The sequence below is a fragment of the Canis lupus genome, chromosome 10 (assembly GCF_003254725.2).
Source record: "Canis lupus dingo isolate Sandy chromosome 10, ASM325472v2, whole genome shotgun sequence".
NCBI lineage: Eukaryota > Metazoa > Chordata > Mammalia > Carnivora > Canidae > Canis > Canis lupus.
Window position 1 is genome coordinate 67,599,255 of NC_064252.1, and position 11,755 is coordinate 67,611,009.

At 33.4% G+C, this 11,755-nt stretch overlaps 1 long non-coding RNA gene across 1 annotated transcript in view; it reads right to left on the reverse strand.

Annotated features, from left to right (window-relative positions):
- The window catches only part of LOC112673888 (uncharacterized), a 76,752-nt gene extending 69,555 nt beyond the window's left edge, over positions 1-7,197 (reverse strand). Inside the window, exons 1-2 of the long non-coding RNA XR_004803443.2 lie at positions 7,023-7,197; positions 5,226-5,304 (exon numbers count right to left, since the gene is read on the reverse strand). This is a non-coding gene — a long non-coding RNA (uncharacterized LOC112673888). The remainder of the gene's footprint in view (positions 1-5,225; positions 5,305-7,022) is intronic.
- Between the last annotated feature and the right edge of the window lie 4,558 nt (positions 7,198-11,755).

Below are 11,755 nucleotides of genomic sequence, written 5' to 3' on the forward strand. Positions count from 1 at the left end.
AATTAATACCCCACATTTCTAAGCTATAATTATTGCCAAAGCTATTGAAATAGCATTTCCAGGACTTGGCAATGGTGTACTTAGAACCACAGTTCCGGGCTCTCTCTACGTTTTCAGCACATATGGGTATGTCCTTCACTAATAAACTTGTTCAAGTAACTCATTGATACCCTTTACTTAATAAATTACACCTTCTACCAATGCACTTTTTGTGATGTTGAAAGTGTTAGTAGTGGTTCAAAAGAAAAGACATCTTTGAGGGGCAGAGTTGAAGAAATATAGCTTACTTTCGTTTATAACAAAATGTTTGAAAAAAAAATGTAGAGAAAAAAATTACCAGGTAGACGTACTCAACTAGCGATTTGAATACTTCTACGTATCCTTGAATCAAAAATAAACATAAGATATTGATTTTTTTTAATGTGTCAAGATTTGTTTTTGTCAATTGTCACCTATACATGAAACAATATCTGATTCATTATTGTTTCTGTTTCCATTACAGAGCTTCTCTGTTTTCTTAGTCATACCCTCAGTATGTTCCTGCCCTAGAATTTCTAATATGCAAAAAGGAATTGTATTTATTATTCACTTAATTAGTGCTTTCATTTGTACCTCACATTTCAGGGTCATTTTAAAAAACAACTAATTGCTAATACTTATTGGGCGCTGACATCAGAGCTTAATATGCATTATTTCATTTAATTCAACACTCCTATGAAGGGGATATTGCTTCATTTTGTAGATAAGGGAATACATAAACATAAGGAAACATAAAGTGGCTATGTTGTTCAAGACCACATAGCTAATAAGTGGGAGAGCCAGAATTCAAACCAGTCTGGCACAAAGTTCACTCTCTTAGTCAGTACTCTATTGTTTATCATAAAAAATATGAAATCAACATGGTATTTATGAGGATATTGAAACACAAGTGAGGTTAAGAGACTCCGTTAATGCTATATTCATGGCTAGAACCAGTACTAGAACACAGATCTTCCCAACCTCGTCCTACTTAATTTTGCACTAGATGATGCTGTAGGGCTGACCCTATTTTCTGTTTAGAGTAAGGAAATATAGAAAAGTGTTTATACACCTTATAAGGTTCTCGAACTTTCACTGCTTAAACGGTCTATTTTTAAATATATTTGATTCAAATATACAATAAATGTAAGCAATTTGGCTATATTCAAAAGACTGAAATATAAATTCTATGTTCCAAAACACTAAAATAAAAATAACTTTGATGAGTTTCTTTTTTACTTTTGTATATTTTAGTAAATTGTTACTTTTAAGTAAGCGCATTACTTAAACTTTTCCTCAGTTTTCTGTAACAATTCTATTGACACAACTTATTTTACAAAATTTCCTAAACTTTTTTTTAAGGTTTTATTTATTCATGACAGACACACAGAGAGGCAGAGACACAGGCAGAGGGAGAAGCAGGCTTCCTGCAGGAAGCCTGATGTAGGACTCGATCCCAGGACCCTGGGATCATGCCCTGAGCCAAAGGCAGATGCTCAACCATTGAGCCACCCAGATGTCCTGAAATTTCCTAAACTTTTCTAAGGTTGTACATAACTATGTAATAGAAACTTGGGGGGGGGGAACTCAAGACAAAGTTTTCAAATATTTTTTTCAGAATTAGTTACGTCTTTTAAATCAGTAACATTAAGAATAAACTTTGCATGGTCAAAAACTGTGGGGTATTTTGGCTTTGGTCATAAGCAGTTTGACTAAGTTGTCTCTAGGCTTGGTTTTCTTTACACTTGTTTCAGATCACTGAAATGCCTGGATTATAAATTTATGACTTCCACTAAATTTGGAAAGTTTTTGGTCATTATTCAAATTTTCTTCTGCCTCATTCTCTTTTTCTCCTTCTGGAATTCTGATTACCCCTTTGATACTATACTACAAGTACCCAAGGCTCTTTATACTTTATTTCTACCTTTTTTTCTCCTCTCTCTTTAACTGAGTTCTTCCACTGTCATCTTTATGTAACCCATCATATGAATTTCTAAAATTTCAGATATTGCATTTTTTAGTTCTACCATTTCCATTTGGTTCTTTTTTTTTGTAGTTCCTCTGCTAATTTTCATATTTTATTCATTACAGGCATAGTTTCATTAGTATTATTGAGCATAGTTTTAGTAAATGCTTTAAAATCTTTGATTATTCTAACATAGTGATCATCTTACAATTGGTCTCTGCTGATTATCTCTTCCCTAGAGAATGGATCACATTTCTTGGATCTTCATGTATCAAATGGTTTTGGGTTGTATACCGCTCATTATATTGTGCAGTATACACGATTATGTTGTAGAGACTCTGAATTTGGTTATATTCCTCTGATGAACCTCCATGTTTTTGCTTTAGCAAGTGGTTAGTTTGGTTAAGTTTAAACAGAACCTTCTGCCTTGCCTATGGTGAATAGCAACTCAGATCTCAATTCACACTCCCCAATTCACACTCCCTTCAATCAGCTCAGCACATGTGTGGTTCTAGGGTTAACCAGCAATTTGGGCAGACTGCTTCTCCCCCAATTTTGGATTTGCCTTATTTGACTCTCTTCTTTCTGTTTTCTCTCTTATACACACAACTCTGCTTGTCATGGCTCCTTCTTTTAGTTCCTCTGGACAAAAAGCAGACTTTCTCTCAGTATTTTAGCCACATTGCACTATTTCTCCCAACTTTTAGTTTTGCTCCTAAATATGTCTGCTTTTGTCAATTCTTTAGAGCACTTATGTTGCTGAACTTTTCATTCTGTCCAGAGTTTTTAGTTTTTACCTATAGGGTGAAGGGAGAGGGACTGTTAGGAGTTTTTTGTATATTGGAGGAAGAACTGTCAATTTTAGATACTTGAAATAGAATAGAAGTAGTATACAGATTTTTTCATAAGTTCCCACTCTATGTAAAAATAATACATGGATTGTCATATTTCACAAGGCCCAAAATAACACAAAACATTTAGATATAGAAATCTATATTTTAACTTCTGAACTAGCTAGAAATGCAACGTTCTACTACTGGTTTTGTCATTAATTGTCAACTAAATTTCTCTAGACATCTGGGTACTCAATATGAAAATGAAGGGATTAAATGAGATGCCTAAGATCCTCTCAAGGTTCTATATTTCTAAAGAGAATAGGTTTATTTGAATAGATTTTATGTTTGTGTACTATTATTGTTAATATATTTTAAGAATCATAATCCTTCAATTTAATAGTAAAATTTTAATCAGGAGGTTTCAATTATATAACTTCATATAATAGATGGTTCCTGGAAAGATTATATATAAATTAGTATCACATAATATGTATAGTACATAATAGATGACTATCACTTATAGGAATTGTGGGATTCTTTAATGAAGATCCTTTTTGTCAAACTAATCCCTTCCTAATTTAACTTTTGCGTAGATGTGTATTCACAAACACACACATAAAGACACACACAAAGCTGATTATAGATCTATTCTTTGCTTTAGAAATATTAGAAATAATCACACAATTTATTGCCATTATTTGAGATAGCATAACCTATAAGCTTCATTGTATAGGTATATATGTATATATATATATGAAATTGAAGTCCTGGAAATTTAAGCCAATTTAAAAAGAGGTTTGTTTCCCAACTAAAATTATCTAAACCCATTAATATTAGCACATTCATTATTCAGTTTTCCACTAAATTTTGTAAAATATGGGCAAAATATAATTCAAATCACTACACAGACACCATTTCATAAGAATGGTTATGCTAGGAGCACCTGGGTGGCTCAGTCAGTTAAGCACTGGACTCCTGATTTCAGCTCAGGTCATGATCTCAGGGTTGTGACACTGAGCCCCGAGATGGGCTCCACGCTGGGCATGGAGCTTGCTTAAGATTCTCTCTCCCTCGCCTTCTTCCCCTCCCCACTCCATTAAAAAAAAAAAAAAAAGGAAAAGAATGGTAATGCTAACAGGAGGTGCATAAGTATAATTTTAGTAAGTGTGGTAGACAAAACAAGGTATAAAGACTGTTGATGTGTGGTATTTAATATTTTAGGTTTAAAGCTGGATCCTGCAAACAGGTTTATTTCCAAAACAGTTGAAAATAGTTTGATGAAATTAAATAGTGCACCCCATTATTTAAGTTATTTTTGTTATAATCCATGAAAGTTGTCTTGGGGTTACTCTATCACTCTACATTTACCTCTGTATCCCTCTCTGTGTCCCTGTGGGTCCCTCTCTGTTGACTTTATCCTTTGCCAAGCTCTCCCATAGTGAGAAAAATGAATCTTAACATTCCTTTTACATGCTTTTCCTCAACTTACACAAGGAGATAGGCCACCCCCCATCTCCCAGTTTCCATCTCAATCACCAAACAAGAGCTCTAATTATCCTTGCTTGGATACATGCAAACTTTGGGGCACAGAAGTGGCCCCTTAATTGACAATCATACCAGAATCACCTGACATGCAAGACAGGAAGTTTCCAAAAGGAAGAAATGTGGGGCAGACAAAAAAGTAACATTTTTATTTTCTTGAGTTGGCCCTTCCCCCCTCAAAAAACTGTCTTATCATTCATTACTCTAGACTTACTGTCCTTTGTTTTCTGAGATAGGAAGAGATAATACCAGGCACCTATATGATGTCACAAACACAGTTGCCTCTTTTTAAAATGTTGGATGTAGTCTCTAATATTTAAGAGAAGACAGAAGACTGCTGATGAAAGGTGTGGATTACCTTAGGAAAGTATTATTGAAATCTCACATAACTCATAGTTTAGCTTCCAAGTTGGATATAGTCAACATCAAAGAGAACCAAATACTTTAAGTACGTTATGGGATAAAACATAGAAATAGTTCTATGTGCCTGGAAAACGTTCTAAAATTGATGAAGTAAGCTTTAAAATAACAACAAACAGTCGAACCAAATGGTGTCATGTGACAGCCAGAAAATACTTTAACGTGCCCAGAAACTTCACGATGAAAGTTCACATGTACAAGCTCTCCATTTTTCCCGCCACATCCACCTTGGTTATACATCTATATCATTTTCATTTCTCTGATGCTGGGCTTTCAATCAGCCTCCTGCTTCTGCACTGTGTCTGGAACTCTATATGTATGAGTCATAATACTACTTTGTGAAACCGGTTGAAAAAGTCGTCTAAAAACTTAACCACAGAAATCTTGGATTTGAAACATATCCATCATTTAGTTAAATGAGGACAAACTAAATATTGTCCTACCTTTTTTTCTTTTTGGTCCTACTTTTCTTCCTTAGAGAACCACGTCAGAGGGAACATGTGAGCAAAACCTTTCAAGGACCTACAGATTAAGATTTACTCAGTATTGAAAATGTTTCTCCAAATTGTTGAACATTATCTAATATTAGAATCTTATATTAGATTGCATACTAATTAGATTGATTTAAAATATTAAGTTTGAATTACTGTAGAGAGTAAAGAACTGCCTAATTAACCCACATAATCATGAGCAGTAGTAAATGCTATTATTTTAAGTCCATAATTCTTAGGTGTAGGGTCTATGCATCAATAGATAACCAAAACAACTGATAAGTTCTTTTCATCCTTTTTTTTTTTTGGTATTTTTTTTATTGGAGTTCGATTTGCCAACATATAGTATAACACCCAGTGCTCATCCCGTCAAAGTTCTTTTTGTCCTTAATGAATTTTATTTCTCTCATTCATGTACTTTTATTTGTAATGGCTAATATCTGTAAGAAAATTGTTGAATAGTCCTGATTTTAATAAGGATGCTTGTAGTATTTTTTTTTCTAGCTATATTTCAGGCTTTTAGAATGAGACGCATATTTTGCTAATAGTTTTTATTATTTTTATCCTATCATTTACCTATTTTTTAAAAATCAAATGTTGCTGCTTTTTAATTAAAAAAGTCTTATTATTATCATTAATGGGGATAATTAATAGTATCTATGGCAGATACTATTTGATATAGCCTAATGTCTATTACCTCTCTAAGTTTAATTGAGACCATAAGCACCTCAACACTAGGGTGCCACTATATCATTTCTAAACTGCTTATGTTCAGTCTATTCCAGAGAAGTAAGCTTTCTATTTCCTACTTCCAATAGAGAAGTAAACTTTCATTTTGTTTAAGCCACTATTATTTGAAATATTTCTTATAGCCAGTGAATGTGTCACCTAATTAATATAGTGACCCTGTGAGCTTTCTCTCTTGTTTTTGTTTTTAATTTTATATTAAATTATTAGGTGTCCTAATCTTAAATCATCTTTGTAGTACTAAAATAATCCGATCCTACTCAGCTATATTCTTATATAATTCTTGGAATGTGCTAATGGATTCTGCTTGCTAATATTTTGTTTAGGATTTTTTCAGTTTAGTTAGTTGACTGCTAGTTTTCTTTTGTGTATGTGAAATCTATTTTACACATTGATATCGATGACCTTACCACCTTATAAAAAGCATTTGGAAAATCGCTTTTTTTTTTTTACTACACTCTAGAATAATTTAAGTAATATATGTTCATATTTTTCTTTTAGAATTAATTTCTGAAAACCCTCAGTCTGGTACTATGGAGGAATAGCTACTTGACAACCATATTTATTTTATGGTAATTGGCCATTTAGATTTTCTTTCTTCTTACGTAATTTCAGAAAAATTCACAAAAAGATAATTGAATGTCTCAAGCAAAATAGTAACAAGGTGTTGTAAGGATTACGAAATAGGTAGAATTAAAATATAATTCAACAATTTATATAGAGTATGAAGGGGAAGAAATGTTAAGTATACCGTTATAAATTTCTTACAACGTAAGTGGTACAAGCCACATAGGTAAAATGTGATAGTAAGGATCTATATTGCAAAACCCAGAGCAACAACTAAAAGTAAAAAAGGTAAAAGTAAGAAGCCAATAGTGAAGGTAGGTGAACATTACTAACATATCCAATTAATCCAAAAGAAGGCAGGTAGAGAAGGAAAAAAATAACCCAACAAAGAACCAATAACACAAACAGAGCACAGTTAGCAAGATGTTTTCTTACCTGCTCTTATGGAAGCCAGGTGGTCTTCTTGTTCACTGCCGTTTGTGTGAAGCCGTTTGTGTGTTCCAGCAGTCCTTAGAGGAACTGGGGACTTTTTAAACATTCAGTTCAATCCGTTGCCACGTAACTCAGCTCTCGGATAGGTTCACGAAAAGTGTTGTTGTTGTTTTTACGTTTCCAGCTGTATCTCATTTTTAGGATGAGAGGAGCTTTCTCTTGTGACTTCCTGTATCCTAAAGAAAAGCAGAACTCTTTCTCAATAGTTTCTGTCCTTTAACTAGTATATCCAAGTTATTTGGTATATGCTATAGATTCATAACTAGTATATTCTAGTTTTTAATTTTACCCTCTTTGTTTTATAAACTTTTTTGTCTCACATAGTGATTTGGAGTTCAAATTCAATCTTGTCTGGTATTAAAAGGTTTTGTGACCAACCCCCCTCAAAATCAATGACACTCCCCCCGACCCACCCCCCCCCAAAAAAAGAAATTGTGACCGTCACTTTTTGTTTACTTGTATTGGCTTGGTAAAATTTTGCCCATGGTTCTATTTTTCTCTCTGAATCACTTTGTTTCAGGTATGTCTTTTGCATAGGTTTGTATAGATTTCACTTTCTCTTAATGGTTGCGGTAATTTATTTATATTTATTATGATGTAAATATATTTGATTCAGCTGTCATTTTGTTTTGCTTTTTCTTTTTATACTTGTTAGAAAAAAAAAAAGCCTTTCAATTGTAACCTTTTCCCCCTCCCATACATATATTTTTCATTTTTTTCTGATAATTAGGTTTATTAAATTTTTGTTCTAATGAATACTTTTTATAAGAACCTGGCATCACATAGGATTAATTTCTTAATCCCCTATTTCTCCATTCTTTAAACATGCCTACATTTTTAGGATAAGCAATGATAGTTACTATATTTCCTTTTTTCTTTTCCCTTCCTTCCCCTCCATCATTTGCTTTTTCTTGATTATATTATCTTCACGTTATTAATATCTATGTATGTAATTATATCTGTGTTAGTGATTTGTGAGCATTTACTGATGTGCTTTGATCTACAGCCATTAAAGATGAGGAAATTGGAAATTCTCACCTTCCTTGCCCTTGCTCTTTCCATCTTTTGTTAGTTGCATTATTTGTACACTGCTAGGGTTTGTGACATTTATACTCTTGTTACTCTGATCCTTTTTTTTTTTTTTTCAGTCTTCACTGTTAATAGAATAAATGCTCAATATCAATAGTTTTTTCCATAGTTTTTCTTATTCTAGTAGATTACTTAAGCTGGGCCCATGGGAATATTTTCTTAGCTCTTATAGCTTTAGTATTTTCTGAGTTCTTCTTGTGTAATGCTTTATTTTTTAATCATAGTTTGGCTAGGTGTCAAATTCTCAGCGTTACCCACTCCTCCCTCTTTTCTTGAGGATGTTATATAATTCCTTTGGAATCTCTAGCTTTGGATTTTTCTACAGAAAGGTCTGAGCCCAGCTTGATCCCCCACCCATACCCCATACCTTAAAAGTAATTGAGATTATTGCCTGGTCACCCAGTACTCATTTCTTTTTCACTGAAATCCTATCGGCTTGCTAGGAAATGTTTTATTGTTTTATTTTGAATATATATTTCTTTGACAAGGCTTTGTTTCACTACATTAATCCAAATATTTTATTTCCATGAAATACACTATATTGTAAATTATTTGTTCTTTTCCATTTTTGGATGTTATGCAAACCTTGAGTCAGTTTGCCTCTTCCATTTTACCTCTTTTTTTGTACTTTATATGTTTTACTTACTTTTCTTTTGTCTGTCTTAATTTTATTATTTTCTGCAATCTTTTCTCTATTGCGCTTCTTTGTATTTTGCCTTTATTTGGGGGATGGTTTTGTTATTTTTTTTCTTTCACTTTATAGTTGCACTACAATTTATTTCCTCCTATATCTTATGATCTCTGAGCTTTAAAATATCTTTTTCATGCTTTCTTCATAGGAAGTATTGCTTGATTGAGATTTTTAAATTTCTGTTGCCACAATAGATCATTTCTTTCTGCCTAATATTCTTTGGAAGATGCTCTTGTTTCCTCTTGTTTGTTTTCTTCTTTTTCTTGCAGTATATTTGTGTGACGCTGGTGATGCTTCCTTTTTTTTTTTTTTTTTTCCATTACTCATTTTTAAAGCAAATACATTTCTCCAGGATCAGTTATTTTCAGGAGTCTGGAATATGGGAGAGTTGATGGCTATCTTCCCAGTTAGCTAGAATCATCTTGAGGACCCAGAATTTTGTGTATCTTAAATTTTGTCTAACTTTGCCAAGTCAATGAGGATAGGCACTAAGGAGGTTTTTCACAATGCCAAATCTCTGCACTCAACTTTGTGCAAATACTTCCCACAAATACAGCCAGTTTACATGATTCCTCATTTGTTGCCATCCTTTTGATTCCCAGAAGTAAGCCGGATCCAGAGTACTTCCTGCCTCCAGCACACGGATGCTATTTCCATTGCTGCAAACAAGGCATTGGATTTTGCGTTTCAGAGAGTGCCCCTTATTGTTAAGAAGTGGGTTTTGCTGATTCCTTCTTAAATTTGAAGCTACAATATTCTTCCCCTTTGTTCTTTTTACATGCATCCCTGCATTCTTATGGGGCATTCTACACTTAGCTTTTAGTTTATTGTTTAGTATTTGTTTTGCAGAAAAAAAAGGTTGGGGGTAGCTTATGTTACTTTATCTCTTTCTCTATGCTGCTTTGGGTGATGGCCAGGAAGAAAATGGGGAAATGTTTACTTTATAACATCATCTTCATCTTTGATGCCAGCTCATTTGAGATATTATATTCAACACTATAGAGGTTATTTATCTCCCTTGGCTTATTTCAATTTATTGGATTATTAAAGCATATTTTGGGAAATACAGTTTTCAAACAACTCCATTTGCATTGTTTGGTTTTGCCCGCTTCAGAAACTCTCAGTTATATCTCTGACTTCTAATTATTTAAGTCATACTGGTTTCCTCTCATTTTTCTTACCCAGTCAAATGTTTAGACCTAAAATACATTATCAATGAAATTAGGTAACGTGATAGCTATGTTTAATGGTAGCAAAGTTGTATTTCAGCTATTTGGGGAAAAACCTCTCTGCAGGGTGCAGATTTAAAGTATGTACTTTTCTATATTTTGCATCACTATTCCTAGAACTCTTTTGCCAAACTCAGATTTTCATTCAACAGTTGAATGAACAATTAAAACCCTTGCTTTCTGCTTTCTGGATCTGTTTGCAAGCTATAGTGCTATTTTGACTCCATTGCATCTTGAATAATAACGTTTGGGCAATTATGTAAACAATTTATTGCAGAGTGTTCTATTTTATAAATTCAGTGGGAAGAAGAATAAAATTGCTAAAATATTATTTTAGGGGAAGCATATAAAGTATTTTTGTTTAAATTATGCTCTCTATAACTTGTAATCAAAAGAATCTGGCCTAATATGAGAGGAAATTGCAACACAGTTTGACACGAAGCCAGGAGTAAGATTAGGATACACAGTGTATGTTAAGTCCTGTTCATTTTCACTGATAGGGTAAAATTTGGCTTTTAAGTTTTTAGGATGGGGATCCAATTTCTTTTTTTTTTACATGATGATAGGGCAAAAAGTTCTGGGTCCGTTCTGTGTTGGTCTATTATTAAGCACTATTATCAGCTGTCTATAATTCTGCATTATTTCATCTGTTAATCAGGAACAGTAATGATAACCATACTTATATTTTGTCTTCAAATGCTGCAATTTTACCTTTCCTTGTTTTACTTTCAACAGCCATGTACTTTTTTATTTGTTAGTCTAATCTATTTATGCTGGGAGAAGGATTTCAGACGTACCCCCTGAGTGCCAAGATGTTGATTGAGCAAAGTCTAATTCCGTCTTTGCCTTCTTCAGTGTTCATCAGCGCAAATTTTATACTGTAAGATGCTGACTCGGTCTGGTGTAGGTCCCAGATAAGTACTTTACAAAAAAAATGTAAAGGATGTGCACCACATTTGAGAATCATCGTCCTAAACTTTAGCCTCTGATTTGAATTACTTAACCTTTTCAAAAGAGCGTCTGCTACCACAGAAGAAGCATCTTATTCTTAGGACGTAAATGAGCTCACAACTTATTTCTTCAAGTTAGAGGATGGGAATTAGAGTGGCAAAAGAACAAGGCTAATACCATTAAATTAAGCAATTGAAAACAGTTGGTTTTTCTAACCAGGCAGTAAAGAATTTCTTCCTTGTAATGTCTCAAGTCACAGAAGCCATGTCTTTGAAAAACTCTTTTGTATCAGAAAGGCCTTTTTCGCTCCATCCTTTTCAGGATTGTGGATTGCGGTTGGGGTTAGGATGGGAGGGTGGCGGTTTGGAGGGATTATGGGGAACCTTTGGAAGTAGAACTGCTAGAGAATTTAAAACCTCATGGACAGGGTAAAAGAAGGGAAAAGATTTAAGGACTTCAAGTGAAATAAGACACTTCCTTCCCTGACAGATCTCATTGAAAACTATCTTCAGACTGAATTTTATCTGTTGGAAATAATCTTAAAACCTGCAATTCTAACCATTTCACTTGGTTGTCATGACTCTTGGGCAATTTTTAAAATTATATTTAGTGATTTAATTGGAAAAGCAGTTATGTATATTTCTATTTTGGACAGAGTGTGAAGTAAAAACTATATATGTGAAAAAAACTGGATTCAGTAATGGAGTTATAGTCAT